Raw genomic sequence first — 14,928 nt, 5'->3', positions numbered from 1 at the left:
CTTAATAAAAGACTACATTGATGCATTTTGAAAAATAACGACATAGGAAGAGCTAAGTCACCATCACATGCTTGAAATGGAATGTCATTAGTACTTTGAACAAAACTAGGAGTTGAATGAATTAAAGAATACAATCAATGAATAAACAAGTTGGTGAAGGCTGATGCATTATTTCTTATGACAGCATGAAATGGGTTTAAGGCAGTTCCCCCTTTTTTTGAGAAGGGGAAACCTTTGATTTGCTCTCCACCCCTTCCCTCCGCACCCCCCTTGCCCTTTTTTACTATTAAGACTGCTTTCAAACAAATAGTCAAAGAGTGACAGCGTAGTCAAACAATGTAGAAGCAGGGTTCCCCAAATGTAATGGAGAAAATGTGACTGTACAAAAGAATCTTTCTCACAGTTCATACATTTAGATATTTCCAACCAATTAAACTAGTAAAAATATCTAATTATAGATCATCAAAATGAAGTTGTTGAGTACAGAAATGGGAATTGCAAATGATAGATAATCTTCGGCCAAAATCTAAGCATCTCCGACAAGGATGATAGTGTGGTGAATGGATGTCCATGGTGCACTATAGCCTCATATGGACCATGACAAGAAATATCAGAAAGTAGTAACGACCCAACTCTATTCTTCAGCTAGATTACGAAACCCAGAAGTCAGAAATACGATTACAAATACAAAATAAAAGAGATAAACAAAAATGAAATAAATAGACACAAGAAAACCTCTGTGCAGTCAAGCGCTTCCAATAATCTTGTGCATGCACAAAAGAGGGAAAATGTTTGGTAACTGTTTACAGACTTGTCTCGATGAAGTCCTTGGTTTGGTTTTCCACCTCCACAGTAGCAGGATAGATATATAGATCAAAAGGCAAATAGATAAAATGATTTGTAGGCAAGGGATGTGATAAATCCAAGAATGCTCAAAGACATAAGCCAAATAGGAATATATTACCATATAGGCTTGAGAAAGCCAAAAGGGCGATGAAATTATTGTGAGAGATTTCTGTAGCAAACTGTATAGAGAGAGAGAGAGAGAGAGAGAGAATGCAAGAGTTTTATAGAGAACATCATAGATAGATTGTGGGGTGTGAAAGAATGGATTTATAAATGAGAAGAGGAGAGAAAGAAAGGGGCATCAAGTTGTTTCAGAACATTCTGAGCTGTGTTCACTGACTTCGGTTGGTGACAAGCGACAAGACAATAAAAAACAACCTTTATATATTAAATTATCAACGGGATGATAGCGTGGCACACAAAAGTCCATGTTATGCGCTTATCTCTAGATGAGTCATGCTAAAAGTCAATGAGAGACTAGAGAAACATATGGTTAACACAAAATTGAGAGGGAATTGGCTGGTGTAAGGGCTAAGGTAAGCCTACACAAATGGTAGGAGAATGGACACTAAAACTGATATAGAAGTGAGGTGAAATTGCAAAGTCTATGTAATTTTTACTTTACAATGGAGTTGAAACTAGAAAATACGCTTCAAAATCTCACTTTTAACCTTCAAAGCTATCTTTATGGGATTTCAACCACAAATTTGTCAAGCATGGCTTGAGTGAATAAAAGAATTCCTTAGGGTAATGTGAAATTGAGAGCATAATAAATTCTTTCTGTAGTAAATCATAAATGTTTGATAGTTGAATGGCTTCCTACTCTTTAAAATAAAGAATAATATTAAAACTGAGGCCAATGTTAATCGGTATAAGTTCAAGGACAAAATGGACAAAACTTCTCTCTAGAGAATCATAATATGCAATCCTTAAGGTAGAATGTTACAGTTAACACAAATTGGTGAATTGAAGGATTCTAATGGAACAATTCAAATTCTGATGGCTAAATTTCTTGATCTTATTATATCAGATTTGACATTTAAAGTGAATTCATTATGAGAAGCTTGATGCACATCATGCCTCAACTACTTTAATTAACTCCAACTTAAGCAAATCTGGAAGTTTTGATTGAGATTAGCGATGTATGGCATGTAGTAACTTCCAAAACATTTTACTTCACATATGAACTATTCTACCTATCAAATAATTTTTTGAAAATGCTCTAAAATGAAATTCAGGTCATGATAACTTTATGGAGTCAAAATAACTTCAGTATTCTTGACTTGTGGAATCAATCCAATAAATTCACAAATGATGCATTGTTGGCAATAATTTCAGTTGCGTTTGTGCCGTTGACATTTTCAAAATCATATATAGGCGTGGATATTCATTAGTAGTAGTTTTTTTGCCCACTTGAAGTGCTTTTTTAGCTGCAATTTTATTCAGCTGTAACTTTTGAGTTCATAATTTCTACATTTCATTCCTATTTGCTTTTGGTAAAATATCTATTATTCTTTTTGCAGTGGTGCTTTCCAGGAACTTTCTTACTGGGAGTATCTCAAAAAAGTTGTATAAGCAGTCCTATTTACTGGGCTGGGTCATTTGAACATGCCCATATAATTTCTTTCTTTGGTTTCTCAATTGTGTAAATTGAAACCATGTAATAGTCCCTGCTGGGTCTAATCAGAAAATTCAAACTTGTACTAGTGGGATTTTGTCAAACAGTTGGCGTGTAACCCAGATGTTAAGTCTGATACCACTGAAATAATGAAGCTTTCCAGAATACAGTACTACATTTAAAATCGAACTTTAACATCAAACATACAATCAAATTCTCTGACTTCTCCTCTACTGCTCATTACATTTAGATTTTCATTAATGAACAAATCATATAGCATACATCTGTTTGGATGCAATATAGCTCACTCATATTTAATATTTAAATACAAAATGCAGTAACAGGTCAAGAACCTGGTATGCCGCAGGCTAATCTGAGTTGCTGTCTCGTGGAGCCAGGCTGTTGTAGAAGCTCATGCACACAGGAGTTCGAAGTAGAGACATCAACTTAAGCATCTGGACTGTCACGTCTCACATGGGGAAACCGTCTACTGCTGATGAATATGTTATACCAGTGTTGATGTGATCAATACTCCTGCCCACAACTTTCAGATATTCTCCCATGTCTCTTAGTGAATCACCCGCACGCCATACTCGTCCCAAATAACAAGCCAACCAATACTGGATTGTGGAGCCGGCACCTCTTCTCCCTGTTACTCGAATGACCCCTGGAGGTAGGTGACTCGTCGAAGCTTTGTACTATGGCTATGGTGTTCTTCTCCACTTCGGTAGTCTAGCTACTATGGGCTGCACTTCGTTCTTCCTTCTAAACACGTCTAATGGTGAAGTCAGACTTCTCAGAAAGCTGGTAAAACTTGGATATGACTATCCATTATTATCTCAATCTGCAAGGTCAATTCTAAGAGCAGCTGGGCGCTACGTCCCATTACTCTAATGCCTTAGGGGTTTCGTCCTTAGGCAATCAGTCACATTTAAGCAACCATTCAGAATTTGAATAATAACATATATACGTGATGTCAATCCCAATGTAGCTCTACGCTTGTATAACCTCGATATGAGGGAAGACACAAACAACTAGGCAATGTGGGATTAAAAGTCAGTTTCGTCTTTCAGTCACTTAAGTTACTTTATTAATTTTATAATAACAATAAAATATTTAAATAAATCACTTAAGTCACTTGAACTTTAATAACTCTTGAAATACTTGTGTGATTGCTATATCGTCTGAAATAGGAATCTCTCCTCATAATTCCCCATGTGACCAAATACACTTTCTAAAAATAGAAAGGCTCTATCTCTATTACTCTTGACTTACTATACATAGTAAGTATGGCAAATGGAGTCCAAATGATATCGAATGAAGGCCAAATCCATAAATCATTGAATGTTGGGCATGAATCAATCCTCAGAAGATCCTGTAACCATCGTCATTAGCCTATGAGTATCCAATATTAGGCTAATCCCTAAAATTTTGATGCTGACAACAAATGGGGACATTACAGTCCTCCCTTCCTAAGATTGCTTGCCCTTAAGCAATCCAGCAATCACAGTGAACTCCAACCTCCCCCTGGATCCCAAATGAAGTGGTATGTGATACCTTTGTTAACATTGAACCAACTGCATACCACTAACATCATCAGGACCAACAACATAACTTGCAGTATAGCACTCAAAACTTGTGCTAATGATGTAGGAGTTAGAATTGTTGTCAGTAAATTCTATATTGTAGCTGACAGGTAGAATAGTATCCGAACGGGTGCGTGACGGTTTAGTCACCCCTTTGGGAAGGTATATGTACACCATCCGGAATGGACTTTGGATCATCATTGTAATCAATCATATCAAATATTGTAGTATCTTGTATACATGCGAATAATAAAAGGAATACTTTTGTGTTACATGTTCTTGTCTATTGTTTGAATGCATTAATAAACTGTTTATCTTGTACGATAAACATTTGGTGCCGTTGTTTATAAGGACCGGGTGCTATGAATGCCGAACACATTGAATAAAGATAGAAATAAGAATCCAAAAGATGACGGCATAAGTGTGGCACGAGAAATATTAAACTGCACATAGCAAAGCGACCGGAGGCACAAACTCCAACAACTCGCCGAGGGTACATTAGTGGTGGCACAAGAGGTGACTAGGGTACCACAGGAGCACTGACGAATGGAGTGCAGTCGCCAAATCGATCAAGGGAGAGGTTGATAGAAGAAGCCCGAGAAAGGCGAAGGGTGATCAAGGGAACAAAGGAAGAATTGACAAACTGGTATATGCCAAGGGGGAATCCAAACAGAAGGGAAAGGACCAGCGCGGCTCAGAGTGTCGAAGGAACACAAGTATGGGGTGAACTTTTCATCCTTGATACACTTGACGAGAAAATACAGTTTGGTCGAAACAACCAAGTCCTTGAGGAAGCCTTCATGCCACTTGAGAACGTAGGTGTCTGTAACGCGGGTGTTTAGAGCAGTATGGGAGTACAGAACAACGCAGGTACAGACAACAATGCACAACGAAAGAAAGAAAGGGTACTGATGGCTGATCTAAAGGAAAAGTTACCAAAGTTCGATGGGGATGGCACGGCTAACCCGATCAAACACTGCAAAACTTGCGAGACGATTTGGACAGCGAATGGAGAAAATGACTAGGACAAATGGGCAAGGCTATTTCCAGCCACCTTATGAGGTGTAGCAATTGATTGGTTTTTTGACACCGATTCGGCAAAGCTAATGACATGGGAAAACATAAAGAAGGAATTTATTATAGAGTTTCAATTGCTACGAGACAACAATGAGATAGTAGCAGAAATCTACACCACAAAACAAGGAAAAAATGAAACAGTCCTTGTATATGCTAGAAAACTAAAAGAATTAGTAAATAAAATGGAAAGTAAGCCAGCAAAAGGGCTGAAAAAGAGATGGTTCATAGGACTATGCTTGGAGTTAAAAAGGAAAATGAAGATTGTACCGCCATCATCGTACACTGAAGCATACAATCAAGTGATGGACTTAGAGAGTGAAAAGAAAACAAAAAAGAAGAAGAAAAGCAGATCATCCGACTTGGATGAATCCTCTTCTGAAGATAGTAGTGGTGATGAAAAAGGCAGTAAGAAGGCCTGAGCCCTCTAGAAGGATATGATTAGAATGATGAAAGAATTTAAGAATATGCAGAAAGGGAATAGCTAGACCAAAGAAAACAAGCTATGGTGCACAAAATGCAAGATAGAAGGTCACGCTAAGGGATCCTGTCTGAAGAATCAGTTCTGTGATATCTGCCAAATTGTGGGACATTCCACAAAGGAATGCCCATTCAATATGAAAACAAGAGGGCATCAACAAGTGCTCATGACACAAGAAGCTTCCACGTCAGGAGGGAACGAAAACGCAAACAATAACGGTGCCACCTTGGGTGGGTACAGAAACAACAGAAGGGGACAAAGCAACACCGACAACAATAATAACAATAATAATGGGGGCCGCAGTTGGATTCATAATGATGCAAACGATCGATCGATGGTTCAATGTCAGGCATGCAACTTGTGGGGCCAGTTTGCACGAAACTGTACAACGACAAACACATCGAAGTTGTTATGCTGATGGTGTGGTCCTGGAGACCATGAAGATGCCAAGTGCCCGAAATCAAAATTAGGAGTGAATTTGATCAGCATCGAATCAGGATTGGACGAAGAAGTCTTAGCAATTACACGTAAACAGGCAAAGCTGTACCCAGAACCGATGGAAGAAAAGAAGAGACTGGAAGAAACATGGGCAAAAATTGAGAAAGGGATGCAGATAGAGAAATCAAAAATGGAGAAGGCGGACACTGTGGGTACCTCAATGAGGAACTGCGTAGAACAAAATATCACAAGGCATATATTACAAACTGAAGTACCTGTAAAATTAAATGGTTTGATCCTCACAATGCCTCAACTACGAACGACACTCACAAACATGGCTCCGATCGCAAATCTACGAGAAGAACTTAGGAAGGAGAAGGAACGTGGAACAAGTGCAGCAGACCCAATGTTGCTAGCTCTCACATCAGAAAGGCATTCGACGGTCGTAGAAATGGGTATATTGGGAATTATCATCTCAGACACAATTGTTGACGAAGGTTCAGGGGTAAATGTCCTACCAGAAGATACCTGGAAGAAGTTGGGACAGCCGATGTTGTGGCCACCCACATTCCAATTGCTAACTGCGAACCAACATGGCATTAAGCCTCTAGGGATCCTGATGGCACAACCAGTGACTGTTAGAACATAGCCGTTCCTGCTCGACTTTGTAGTCATCCCGCTAAAAAGAAGGGGATATGATGCCATTCTGGGACGAGGATGGCTCATACAAGCAAAGGCTAAACATGATTGAAAGAAGAATACACTATCAATGGGAGCTGAGGACGGAGATTTATTATTGATTTACACACAAATGGTAGGAGAAGAAGTTGGATTGTCTGATTTAGAAGGAGAGGATGAAGGTAAGAAGCAAATGGAACTAGATGAGGAAGGAGTCCTACGGTTAGAAGGTGGATCAAAGGACGGCTATCTGGATTTGGTAAACGGTCTATTTCACTGGTAGATGGAGGATTATGAGCTCTTTCCAAGCTGTAATATGTTAAGGGTTGATGAAGGTGAGAAACGAGAGGAAAATGAATGTCCGAAGGAATATAGAGAAGCAAAAGAAGGAAAGGCGGTTATGGCTGAAGCTAAAGGGAAAAACATACCATATGAATCCAGCAAAAAGAAAGATCCCATCGTATGGCACACGGTGAACGGATTGCGCAAAAAGGAAAGGTTACACTGCACCGTGGATATTGTAGAAAGGTGCCGACAGCAAGGAAAACACATCGTACGATTTACACAGGAAACAAAGAAGGGCTTAATAAAAATTGTAGTTGTACAGAGTGAAGGTTCTAGAATCAAGAATACAGTTATTGACGGCAAGGAGTGGCAGTTGACGGAATTCATGGTATGGGCCACGAAGGTTACACAAAACAGGCATAAGGCATGGCATGACAAGCACTTGAAGTTGAACAGATTTCAATCGGGATAGCTAGTGTTGAAGTATAATGGGTGCAACGAGATCAGATCAGGCAAATTTAAAATAAAGTGGGTCAGGCCATATAAAATTGGCAAAGTGGGCAATAATAGAGCAATAAAATTATGGATGCTCGACGGGAAGGAAGTAGCCGATGCAGTGAATGGGTCGAAGTTGAAAGTCTATCATGAAAGAAAGAATGCACCTCTGTGGACGAACAACTAAGAATAAATAATGAATATTAATGTATATATGTAAATTAGGTGTAAAATAAAATCTTTTTATTTTTAAATTGTTAGACATAATAATATATAAACAAGAGAACAGTAGTCAAAAGATGTACGGCCTTTAGGGGAATGAAATGTTAAAAGAGAAACCATTATACAAACCGTGAAGAGTAAAGTGGGGACCGTGCGACTGTACGGATAGGAGAACCTTGTAACGACACTACTGTACGGCCTTTGTAAAAATCACCAAACATGAAATAAGATTGATAAGTACGGTCTATAAGGAAGCATTAGAAAGGAGCATTGATTATGTTCAGTTGCGAGGAGGAAAGCACCGTACAGTCACATAGCAGAAGAACCCGTATGGACATTTGAAAAACCTTGATCGTACAGCCATGAAGGAACCCATATGAACATAAAGGGGGCATCATACATAGGAGATAAACACCGTAGGACATAAAAGCAGGGCAGGAGGAGAAGCAGGTAAGTCATATAGCTAGCAAAGGAAAAGGTATAGCCATCAATTGAAGGATTGAAGTCACTGTACGGACATATGAATGTGAGGAAGCAATAAAGTGGGCCGTACGGCCTTGAGGAAGGCACAAATCTGACAGCCACACCGTATGGTATGGTCGAGCAAGAAGTGGGAAGCAATAGGTTGTACGGCTGTACCAAAGAAGGAAGATGAAACATCATATGGTGTACGGCTCGTACGAAAGAGAAAAGGAGGAAGGCACTTAAATGGCAAGGTGGGAGCACTAACGTACGACCTGTGAACATAGAAAGAGGAATGTTGTAGAGGAAATCGTACAAAAAACATACGGCTAGAAATTTGTAGGAAGAGACTTGGAGGTGCACCATATGGCTGGGGAGTTACATGAACTAGAGGTGTACCGTACGATTGTACGGTTAGATTGAAGAAGAGACCATACAGAAAACTTATACGACATTGGTGTCGGATAACTAAGTTGTACGGTTCGTACAGAATTAGTAACTAGAGTAGGAAGCCCGTACGATATCAAGAGGGCATACGATAGCAAGGAGATATATACATTGGCAAATTACGAAAGAACTCAGAGCCATTTCGTATGATAGGAACTGGAGAATGAAGAACCGTATGACACAGGCATAGTTAGCTATAAAACATAGAAGTCTTAGATCATCGTACAAACTCTCTCGAAGGGAAGGAGATTGCAGTACATCGATAGACACAGAAGAAGAGTGATATGAGGTTCTAAAAAAAAAAAGACGACAAACCAAAATAGTTGACAATGGAAAACATATGGTATCAGAGGGACAGACATAAAGAGGTAATGAAGAAAACATTAGTTGGCAGATAGAGTATGGTATCAGAAGAAAATCACAAAAATGGTGTGTTCTATGGACTTTTATGTGGGTTATCAGTCGTGGGAAGTGTGACCAGTTGATGAGACCTGGAGTTGCTGTAGGCATATAGTGTCTATGTGCTAGAGGTGGAGAGAGCACTGGAGCAAGCCTTTCAAGAGGGGTGCTACGCTTTGAGGCACTCAGAGTAGGTGTTGGATGGGAAGTTGTCTTGGTGGATGCATAGAGAGCTTGGGAGGAGCTGATCATCCAGTTGGAGACAATAGAGCGACACTTGGCTTAGTGTACCCAGGGCGACACAGGTGGCTATCAAGGTCAACTTAGCTAAAGAGACAATATTGTGTTAGCAGAGGCTACGGATGCAACATGTTTTGGAGACCAGTTTGGTGCAGGCATGGAAAAAATGTGAATGTGATGTGACGGAAAAAAATCTATCTTGTTATAGCTAGTCACAGTTAGTGTATTCTATTTTATTAATCTGTCTCGGGTATTTTGTAATTGTTATCCGGAGACGACTTTTCTTTTTGGGGGGATGATGTTGTCAATAAATTCTATATTATAGCCGATGGGTAGAATGGTATCCGAACAGGCACGTGACGATTGAGTCACCCCTTCGGGAAGGTATATGTACACCATCCGGAATGGACTTTGGATCATCATTGTAATCAATCATATCGAATATTGTAGTATCTTCTGTATACATGCGAATAATAGAAGGAATACTTCTGTGTTACATGTTCTTGTCTATTGTCTGAATGCATTAATAAACCGTTTACCCTGTACAGTAAACAAGAATATCACTAGAAGAATCCCTCATAAGGAATATCTTCATCCTGGTTCTCACCCATATAATATAAATTGGATTGGAATCTTGATCACTACATCGCTCACCTCATCAACAATAACGAGTGTACTATCATCAGAGCACACATATACAACTGCTTGCATATTGCTGAACTCCTGATTGGATGGTTCAACTGACACAGAAGTGGCTGCTGATATGATAGTATCCTCGCATGCTCTTACTCCCACTATCATTGCATTGCCATCAAATACATCTTCCGGGGAACTCATGCCAACAACTACATTATTTGACTTAACCAGACATAAATCCTCATCAGATTCCACCTCAATTGTAATCAACTCATGCAATGTCTCATAAGAAATGTCCCACAAATCTAAAGCCGCGATTGTATCATCACCTTCCGCTCTTAGAAGAAGTGATATCATTCTCTGCTCAAATCTCAGCTTTGAAATTAGTTGGGTCATTCATTTGTGATTTTGATTCATCTCATTCACTAGTACATCCAACTGTTTCACAATACCTTGTATCTCAGAATCTCCTTCCATTAGCGGTGAAGTACGCCCTTTGCGGGTGTAATGAGTACCAAACCTTTTATCACCATCCATAACACTAAAAGCCAAGTCCTCTACCTGAGGGTCAAAAGAAAAGTGATGAGCACTCATAGTGTAATGCCGATAAAAATTCCCAATCTCTATTAAGGGCTCATGGTCATCAAACTGGAAATCAGAAGATGGCTTCAATCTCTGACTCTGAACTATTGGTCGGCTAGGATCTTGGGCAACCCTCTCAACGAGCTCAACCACAAAATCCCTATTGGGAAGCATTGTAGCCAAGGTCTCTACAATCTTCCTCACCAATCGTTGAATAACACAAGAGCCCCGAATGAGAGCACCCTTAGATATACTGTATGAATTCCTCCTGCAAATCTGAGCTCTCAAGCAAATACTCCATGAATGACACAGTACGGTAGAAATTATGTGGAAGCATCAATCTTCTCCCCTACAATCCACAATTGATCTCTTTGAAAATGTGACAGCTACCAGCTATATGAAAAGAAGAAATAGATTCACTTCTAGTAGAAGGAAGCAAATCACCATGAGAGCTCGTCTCCACTGATGCTTTCACCTCCTTTGTACATACTACACTCATATCCTGGATGAATGTGTTCACCACATAATCACATCCCTCATCCTCAACTATAGAAGCAAACTCAACACCAACCACAATATGTAACTGAACAGGATCTGGGGCTGGTGTTGACTGTACCCATTGTAATTCCACGGTAACCTCTCCCAACTGTTACTGTGACTCCTGAAGAGTTAGCTAAGTATACTAAAGAGAGTCCACCCTCACTTCAAGCTCCCGGGTGAGCTCAACCACCTCCTCTTTCCCTAATGTCTCATAGCAGGTGCCACCCCACTCTAGAAGGTAATCTCTGACATCAACTAACTGAGAGTAACTATGCTTCAAGATCCTAACAACCTCTTGAAGTGCATGCACCTCTGCTATGGAAAGACTATTATCATCGTGCTCATCTGACACAAGGGCACCCCAACCATATATAGCTAGCATATGCCAAATAGCATCATAATGATCAAGAGATGAAGGAATGTCACTATCACTCATTTTCAATTGATAAGTCACAGGATGCCTTTGTAACCTCTGACTCCTATGAAAGCTCTGTGTCTCACCAACTACATTGCGATAGGAAATTGAATTAGAACTGTCCACCACAAGATCACTCATACATGTGCTATCGTCCTTGCACAATTCTGCATCCGAGATACAACTATTATGTACCTCAAACAACTCCGAAGAAATAGAAGCCCACACAATCTCAATCTCCCCACATGTCTTAGCTTACACCTCAATTTCAATAGTAAGATCCTGTAAACATCGATCCTGGGACTCATCCAAAACCTCATCAGATTCATCATCCAATATCTGACAAGGGGTATCATACCCGGTGCAACTCATAGCATCATCCAACAAATTGCCAGAGGTGTCCATACTATCTGCATCCCCATCACTTAATAGAGCCTTAGCTGTCGTCACCTGACTCTGCACACATGACTCTATGCCAGGCTGTGAATCAAAAATGCTAGAGCATGAATCCACATCTACTAACTTTGCTGTAACACCCAAATCACTAGAATGATAGCTGAGTGACTCCATACATGCATCGGTCCCACCTGAGGAAGCAATTGCCTCCTGTACTAGAGCAACACTATGACAACTCCAATACAAATCTCCAATAATCATTCCCTCCTCAAGAGCCTGAGGTATCAATAGTAACAAATGCATCAATTGTCTCTGCACTAACTGCAACAACTCTAGGGGCCTCAACATGTTGAAGCTTAGTGCCGCTATCCACTAAGGGTACAAACACATCTACTGATATCTATGAAATGGGCCCCTCATTAGCACTGCAGATAAGACTAGCAGGTATCATACTAAATACAGGTACCTTTGCATCATAGACGCTTGTCGGGAAAAACTCAAGCGTCCTTTCTTGCAATCTCGATGTCAGCCTTCTAAAGGCAAAAACCATATACCTTGTTGTCCTCTCAACTGTCTCTAGAGCTGACAAGCTCTCCCTTTTTTGATTTAAGTATTGAGCAAAGGACAAATTTTGCTTAATCGGATTAGGGAATAAATCCCATTTATCGTACATTGCCATAACGTTATTTGGTAGTAAGTTTGGTGCCATGGGTGGTGCTACCTCTTCCTCTGCATTAAAAACGAGCATCAAAGGCTTGTCAGTGTTCTGTGTGGGGGCCCTAGCAGCTTGAGGTGACCACCTCCACTGTGATGACTTGGGGCTGCCCTGTGAGGCGGAGCTATCTGCTGCGTAGCACATGTAACTTGTTGAAGTGCAGTGGCTATATTGATCTACCCATCTCTAATAGCCCTCAAAGTTTCCCTCACTTCCCGTTCTTGTTCATTCTCATTACAAGCCATTTGAGTGGCCTGTATGTGTTTCACTTCTTCTTTCCTATACTTGCTACTAAACAATGCTCCATTTCATAACACTATTGGCTCCTGGCTTTTATTACCTCTATGATGATAGCAAAAATCACAATAACACTATCTCCCAAAACTATGATTTTGCACTACTGCATTCACAAACAGACTTCTACTTGCATAAGCACTCCTCGCCCTGCTGGACCTGTTTAGACCGTTTACGACACATGCATCTCCTTCATGACAGAAGATACTTCAGTTTCTATGATATTTCAAGCTTCTCACAGCAGATATAAGAACACGACATCAGTAGTCTGCCCGATACTTAAGGATGATTGTAATCGAACAAGAAGAGATATATGATATTGCTTAAGTGAAATAGCTTTAGAAAATTAATAAATCTTCAGCTCCTTACAAATTCACTCAACACTCTCCATCTCTCAACTTAAATTGTTTTTGATAAATCCGTATAAAAATTTGCCTCTGTTATAAATCCATAGGCTGGCAAGAAGACCAGCTCTAATACCACTATATTAATCCCGGCTGGGTCTAATCAGAAAATTCAAACTTGGACTATTGGGATTTTGTCAAATAGTTGGCATGTAACCCAGATGTTAAGTTTGATACCACTGAAATAACTAAGCTTTCCAGAATACAGTACTAAATTTAAAATCGAACTTTAACATCAAACATACAATCAAATTCTCAGACTTCTCCTCTACTGTTCATTACATTTAGATTTTCATTAATGAACAAATCATATAGCATACATCAGTTTGGATGCAATATAGCTCACTCATTTAATATTTAAATACAAAATGTAGTAACAGTTCAAGAACTTGGTATGCCCCAGGCTACTTTGAGTTGCTGTCTCGTGGAACAAGGCTGTTGTAGAAGCTCACGCACACAGGAGTTCGAAGTAGAGATGTCAACTTAAGCATCTAGACTGTCACGTCTCACATGGGGAAATTGTCTATTGCTGATGAATAAGTTATACCAGTGTTGATGTGATCAATACTCCTGCCCACAACGTTTAGATATTCTCCCGTGTCTCTTAGTGAATCACCCGCACACCATACTCGTCCCAAATAACAAGCCAACCATTACTGGACTGCGGAGCCGACACCTCTTCTCCCTGTTACTCGAATGACCCCTAGAGGTATGTGACTTGTGGAAGCTTTGTACTTATGGCTATGGTGTTCTTCTCCACTTCGGTAGCCTAGCTACTACGGCTGCACTTCATTCTTCCTTCTAAACACGTCTGATGGTGAAGCCAGACTTCTCAGCAAGCTGGTAAAACTTGGATATGACTATCCAGTATAATCTCAATCTGCAAGGTCAATTCCAAGAGCAGCTGGGGGCTACGTCCCACTACTCTAATGCCTTAGGGGTTTCATCCTTAGGCAATCAGTCACATTTAAGCAACCATTCAGAATTTGAATAATAACATATATTCGTGGTGTCAATCCCAATGTAGCTCCACGCTTTTATAACCTTGATATGAGGGAAGACACAAACAACTAGGCAATGTGGGATTAAAAGCCAATTTTGTCTTTTAGTCACTCAAGTTACTTTAAAACTTTATAATAACATTAAACTATTTAAATAAATCACTTAAGTCACTTGAACTTAATCTCTTGAAATACTTGTCTGATTGTCATGCTGTCTGAAATAGGAATTTCTCCTCATAATTCCGCATATGACCAAATACACTTTCTAAAAATAGAAAGGGTCCATTTTTATTACTCTTGACTTATTATACATAGTAAGTATGACAAATGGAGTCCAAATGATATCCAACGAAGGCCAAATCCATAAATCACTGAATGTGGAGATGAATCAATCCTCAAAAGACCCTCTAACCATCCTCATTAGCCTACGAGGATCCAATATTAGGCTAACCCCTGAAATTCTGATGCTGGCAACAAATGGGGGCATTACAAACCGGGATGTGGAAAGGCAGTTCTTTTGTTACTCCTGGTGCCATATGGTGAAGATACAAGTATGTTGACTACTGACTTACAATTTTGGCCTATCTATTAGAAAATAGAAAACACCAAACTGGTCCATTACTACGATATAAGATCCAAACACATGGTCTAGTAGGGCCCTTCCTTCAAGATCA

The 14,928-nt window shown here is 39.8% G+C and overlaps 1 protein-coding gene across 1 annotated transcript in view; it reads left to right on the top strand.

Moving 5' to 3' along the window:
* LOC149550516 (putative beta-1,3-galactosyltransferase 12) overlaps nt 1–14,928 on the top strand; it is an 80,186-nt gene that overhangs the window by 23,024 nt on the left and 42,234 nt on the right. The window lies entirely within an intron of this gene.

This window comes from Cupressus sempervirens, chromosome 7, assembly GCF_028749045.1.
Source record: "Cupressus sempervirens isolate cs-2001-9-10 chromosome 7, ASM2874904v1, whole genome shotgun sequence".
In the NCBI taxonomy this organism is placed as follows: domain Eukaryota; kingdom Viridiplantae; phylum Streptophyta; class Pinopsida; order Cupressales; family Cupressaceae; genus Cupressus; species Cupressus sempervirens.
Note: the sequence above shows the minus strand (reverse complement) of the source record. Positions and strands in the feature narration are given on the sequence as shown.